General features: G+C 43.9%; 1 long non-coding RNA gene and 1 pseudogene across 1 annotated transcript in view; one reads left to right on the top strand and one right to left on the bottom strand.

Moving 5' to 3' along the window:
- Positions 1–2241: 2241 nt before the first annotated feature.
- The window catches only part of LOC120603842 (uncharacterized), an 8069-nt gene continuing 4146 nt past the window's right edge, over positions 2242–6164 (bottom strand). Inside the window, exons 2-3 of the long non-coding RNA XR_005653191.1 lie at positions 2916–3045; positions 2242–2302 (exon numbers count right to left, since the gene is read on the bottom strand). This is a non-coding gene — a long non-coding RNA (uncharacterized LOC120603842). The remainder of the gene's footprint in view (positions 2303–2915; positions 3046–6164) is intronic.
- LOC120604132 (uncharacterized) lies at positions 3128–3246 on the top strand (annotated as a pseudogene).

Below are 6164 nucleotides of genomic sequence, written 5' to 3'. Positions count from 1 at the left end.
AATTCTAAGAACCGGAAAGGATAAAAAAAATGCTCTAACAGAAATGAAGAATGCCTTTGATGAGTTTACTAGTAGACTGGATACGGCTGAGGAAAGAATCTCTGAGCTTGGGAAACACATCGATAAGATCTTCGTAAACTGAAAAACGCAGAGAACAAAGGTTGGAAAAAAACATCTAAAGAACGGCTACGAAAGGTGGGATTAGCAGAAGGAGAAGAAAAAGAGAAAGCGACAGAAGAAATATTGGAAACAATAATGATGGAGAGTCAGTGTGGACAGATCTGAGAGTCAAAAACCCCAGAGGGGCCCAGGCATACGGGGTCCCCGCACTTTTGTGAGTTTCATGAATGCCAGATTAATGAATGCCAGAGGCAAAACCACAAATCCAGGAAGCTCAAAGACATCAAGCAAAGATACAGGCCAAAAAAATTTTTTTTTAATTAAATAAAACTACATCTAGGCATATTATATTTAAATTGCAGAAAATCAAATGTAGGGGGAAATCCTGAAAAAAGTCAGAGGGAAAAATCCCCTTACCTCTGGAGGAGCAAAGAACAGAACGACATCCAAATTCCCCTCAGAAACCATGCAAGCAAGAAGGGAGGAGAGTGAAATATTTAAAATGCTGAGAGAAAAAAACTCACCAAGCTAGAATTCTGTTCCATGCAAAATTATCCTTCAAAATGAAGGAGAAATCAAGACTTTATCAGACAAAAACTGAGGGGATTTGTTGCCAGCAGACCTATCTGGCAAGAAAGATTGAAAGAAGTTCTTTATTTGGATGACGGAGGTCACAGGGACAGACTTCCAGCTGACACGGCTGGATGATGTATTTGAAAGTTGTTCAGAGAGTAAATCCTGAGAACTTACCATGAGGAGAAAACTGGTTTTTTCTTCCTCTTTTTTTTGTACCTATATAGATGATGGATGTTAACTAAACTTACCACGGTTATCATTTCACAATATATGTGAGTCAAACCATTATGCTGTAGACCTTACACTTCTCCAATGCCATTATATCTCAGTAAAAGTGGGGAAAGTTTCTTTAGAGAAAAGAAAAATAATTTAGGTCCGAAACTCAGATACACATAAAGAAAGGAGGAGTATTAGAAAGGAAAGAGTGGAGTTCAAATAGAAATCTTTATTTATTTTTATTATTCTTCATTGACCTAACGGGTAACAGTTGGTTCAAAATAATAATCACAACGCTGTATTCAATTGTGTATTCTTATATATGCATATGCTCACGTGTAAGTAAAATGAAAGGCAGCAATGATTCAAAGGAGCGGGGAGAGAAATTAGCATTATTTGGGTACTATAAGGTGCTGGCACTACCTGTGAAGTGGTACAGCGTTACATAAAAGTATATGTGTATGTTTATGGATGTGCATGTGTATGCATGGATGTATATATGTAAATATATGCATATGTCTATCTGTATGCATCTGTGTGTGTTTTTGTGTATGGATACATAATTATAAATGCAAATGTATATGTATATAAATATATATTGCAATTTCTAGGGCACCCAGTAATACAAGCACCACGGGCACACAACCCCCTGCACGGCCAGCCTGGGGAAGCACCATCCCGCTCGGGAAAGAACCGGGCTCAGGACACGGGTTGAATGAGCCGGGATGGAGGCAGCTGCACTCGCTCAGGCCTCTGAGCCGGAAGGAGATGGCACTTTTACCTCCTCACGTGGCTGCACCTGGCACCCACGTCCTCACCTTCAGTTGCACAGTGGGGACACCCAGCCGTCAGAACCTCAGTGGCTTTGACCCCTCTGGGATCTTTTGAAAAATGATTGAGGCTCACTGTTTACCTCCCCGTCGGCTTCCATGCCCGCAGCATCTTAAGGCCCGTTCACACCTGTTCTCCCCATGCGTGACACAGCGCCTGGCACAGAGTTTCATGAAAGAGTGAAAAAAGGGTGAATGAAAGATGAAAGGAAGGAGACGGGGGGAGAGGAAGGAAGCGAGCAAGGAAGGAAGACGGAGGGACCAGGGACAAGGGAGGGGAGGGAAGGAGTTTCTTAGAAGTTGACATGAATCTCTGGCAAAGTTTGCCATGACTGTAAGACAGAATAAGGATTAAAGTTCTGCCTCTTTCCTGCTTCGGTGCTTATTGATGAATGCTGTCTTGTGTGTCTGTGTGTGGGGGGGGGACAGACAAATAGTCAAAGGCAGAGCCTCTAAGTCAAACGGTCGTCGATTCAAACTCCAGTCCCCCCACTTACTAGTTCCGTGTTCCAGGCCATTCCTCAGTTTCTCCATCTATCGAGTGGGCGTGACGGCAGCACCTGTGTTGTGAGGACGTCACGAGATCGCACACGGAAAAGCCTACGCACACGCCTCTCACACATGCTAAGATCTCGAGTAAACGTCCCTATTATGATATCATTATTGCTTAGTTATTATCTATTGATGGAAGTGTCCTGATTGGGTGAGGGAGGAGGACGGGGCTGGAGAAGAGATGAGGGGTGGGCCCGAGGGACAGAGACTTAAAAAAAGAGAAAAGAACGTTTTCTGCTCCTGGCCGTTGGGTTCCAGCAGGAAGTTGCTGACATGCTGAAGAAGGGGGAAGGCTTATGCCGCCCTGGACAACGCCAAGACTGAGAGGTGCACCTAGAATGTTCTCTCCAGTTCCCACGTCTCATCACGAAACTGGGGAATAGCCAGAGAAGGATAATGCCATTGACCCAAGGGCCAAGGGAGCACAGGGAGGGTGGGGACAGGAGGATGTTCTTATTGTCCCCATTTCACAAACGAGACAAATGAGGCATAGAGATGACTGCAGCCAGCTCAGGCCCATGTCGCTAGCGAGTGGCAGCACCGAGATTCGAACCCCCGTCTGTCTTTCGCCAGAGCCCGCCCCTTGGCCACCACGCTCTCCCGTATCGTCACAGTAATTACCGTGTGCTTGTCCTTCTCCCCGACTGGACTGAAAGTTTTTTAAAGTCAGGGACAGTGTCTGTGATGCCCTCCCCGCTGGGAATCTGCGGTGCCGACTTCACTGGAGCAAAGAGGGTGCATTTCTTGTCAACTGGACTTGACAGAAGGAAAAGAAAGTAAGGAGGTGCCACCAGAATATCAAGGGACGTGCAATCTTTTAAATACGTTATGGCGTCTACGGCCGTGCCACCCCGAACAAGCCCAATCCCGCCGGATCTCGGAAGCTAAGCAGGGTCAGGCCTGGTTAGTACTTGGATGGGAGACCACATAGGAAGACCAGGTGCTGTAGGCGTTTTAAAAAAAAATGTTATGAACCATTGCTGGTTAGGCAGCTCAAGAATTATGACAGGGAAGGAGCGTACAACCAAGAGGGGAAGAACGAGTAGGAATGGGACTTTCACGAGTCCTTTCTGAGGGGTGTGCGGGTAGAGACAGTCACCTCTAGTTTTCCCAGCCAAGTTGTTCGATGGCGGAATAAATGATCGAAGCGGCATTTCTTGCGTTTTGATACTCAGAGTCGTAGGCAAGAGAGACGTGTTAGGATAAAGGGAACGGCAGAGGCCTTGCAGAAAGCTGGAGGAGCATCTGGTGCTGGCCTTTGCCTAAATGGTCGTGGTTCTTACGATTTTAAAAATCTTTGCTCTTTACTGACTCTTTACTCTGTACTTGGTATGCGCTTAGTATTTACTTGCTCTAATGAACAAAACAAAGTCACTAACCACCTGGAGCTTATACCCTAGAGTCACGCAGTCCAATAGGACAGCCATAAGCCACATGTGGCCATTGAGCACTTGAAAGGTGGCTGTGAGTGTAAAAGACGCGCCGAACTTTGAAGAAGACTTCATTCCGGAAATGAATATAAAATATCTTGTTCATAGTCACTTTCTACGGATCGATCTTGAAATGAGAATGCTGCGGAGCTATTGTGTTGAACAAAACATTATTTATTATTAATCTCACCTGTTTCTTTTTCCCTTTTTAATAGGTTTCTCAGAAAATTTTAAATTTCCTATGTTGTTTTCATTATACTTCTATTGGGCAGCACTGTCCTGGAGGTTTATAAGCTGGTAAATAAATATGTACATTAATATAATATCTTATATTGATGAATGCTTTGAAGAAACAATATGTCGGGGCAAGTACACGGAGCAAGAAGGGGAGGTGGGAGCTCTGGTTGTATTTTACAGCGTTTGTTCAGGCAAGAACTTTCTGAGAAAGTAATATTTGATTATCTAATGGAGTAAATGAATTTTTGATTTTTAGAAAAACTGCTTAGAGCCTGTTCTTTCACTGTATTATCAGCCAAAATATTGAATGAATACTCATAGAGAAACCGAGGGTATAAAAACGGCTGAAATATTGCGTGCCTTCGTCGACGATAGATTTCTAGACTGACGAGCCAGGAACAATGATTTCTCTTGTAAACAGTCAGCAAAGATCTGAGAACAATCTTATTTAAGCTCAAGTCATAAAGATCTTACAAACAGATTTTCCCTTCCCTGTGAGTTGCAACCACGTCATCCATTTTTACTCAATTCTGATAAAACAAAACCCATGTCGGATGGTAGAGGGGAAAAAAAAAAAACAAAACAATCATAGCTCCACATCCCTCAAGGGTCCAGTTTGATTCCAAACAATAATTGTTTCCTGTATCTACAGAATAAATGCAAAGTGGTGGAAATTCTGTTTCAAGTGGGCAGAGACACCTTTAAAATCCCCTCTATTAAGAATATCGCTGTAATTCGAGCAGCTCTCCACAGGACAGTACTAAAACGGGCCCAATGAGAGAGTTCTGGTCAGGGGAAATGAAAGCAAACAAAAATCCAGGCGTGGATCTGCCGAAACGATAAAATGGGGTTGAACTTTGATCGTCAGGAAGCCCTTGAAACGTCAGGTGAGCACAATCAGAGAGAGTTGTTTATTAGCTGATGAATTCCATCATGTACAGTTGCCAAGAGCTCCCTGCCTTTTAATTAAACTTGACAATGGACGCAACAGTTGGTCTGATATTGGAACAATGAGATTTTGTACATGACTCCAGGGCTGTAGTTAGTGGATTCGAATCCAATAAAATAAACCATTTCAATGTTTTTGCTTTCATAGTTAGGGAACCCTCGGTACACCGCAGATCGTATTGTGTCACGGACACCAAATCCGCCAAAACCCTGATGTAGACCAGACCCCTCCACTGTGGAAATTAGGACTGTGCCTGCCACTTAGGGCACAGTTCTACTGTGTTTGTTTGATTTCGAGATCTTGGCTGGACATGAATCAAAGACTCTGTCTCTTCTCATCCCCGCAAAGAAAAGAAAACACAAAGAAAAAAGACAAAGAGCATTTCCTTTGTTTTCTGAAATGATTTCCAGTTTTTCCTAGTGATGTTTAAAAATAGCAGCGTGGCCGGTGGCTCCACGGTCAGCTCCTGAGCCTGACTCACGCTTCTGCGACGTTATTTGGGGAGGCACGACCTGAGGGATCCCTGGGAAAGAATTTTGTTCTAGTCACTAACATGTTATGCTTTTAAAAATGAGGCAGTGGGCCAGAGTTCTCAGATATCCTCGAGTAAGAAGAATGAGTTGGGTTATTATTTCTGTTTGTTGGCACTTCGAAACCGAACAGCAGTTGGAATAACCCGCGGTGGGGACAGCTCTGAGTGTCTGAGGACATTTTTGGAAAAGCAGAAGTGACTCCTTCCTTGTCCCCCAGCACGCACTCGTAAAGATCTCATCTCTTAACTCACCTACGATGTCGTCTGTCTGCAGAAGTCCACAGATATAAGGTCAGCATTCCAATCAAAATCACAACGCCAGGGAAGGAAACCCCCAAAGGCCCAGGAACAAACATTCGAACCAGAAGGTCATAATGAAATTTCATTGGAAAGGAAATAGGTCCTTATGACAAACAAAACAGAAACTGTTGGAAGACGCAGAGGGAGATATTAATGTGCTGAGATAGAAAGCGATTAATCAGCATCCTTACTTCCTCAATTCCCAGCTGCAGAAATATGCCAGGGAGGAAAAGCATCTCCCCTAATCCTCTTAGTAAGTGTAGGAAGAGGGCTGTTTTGACTGCAAAGCCGAGGCTGTAGGTGGGGGTGTGGGGTGGCACGGGAATGTGGGCCCTGCCTAACGACAACAGAAAGATTTGTACAGTATTCGTTCCCAGGCTATAAACATTCAGAACCTCTGTGCCAAGCATATGATAAAATTT

This window comes from Pteropus medius, unplaced genomic scaffold, assembly GCF_902729225.1.
Source record: "Pteropus medius unplaced genomic scaffold, Ma_sr-lr_union100, whole genome shotgun sequence".
In the NCBI taxonomy this organism is placed as follows: Eukaryota; Metazoa; Chordata; class Mammalia; order Chiroptera; family Pteropodidae; genus Pteropus; species Pteropus medius.
This window is presented reverse-complemented; position numbering and strand designations above follow the sequence as displayed.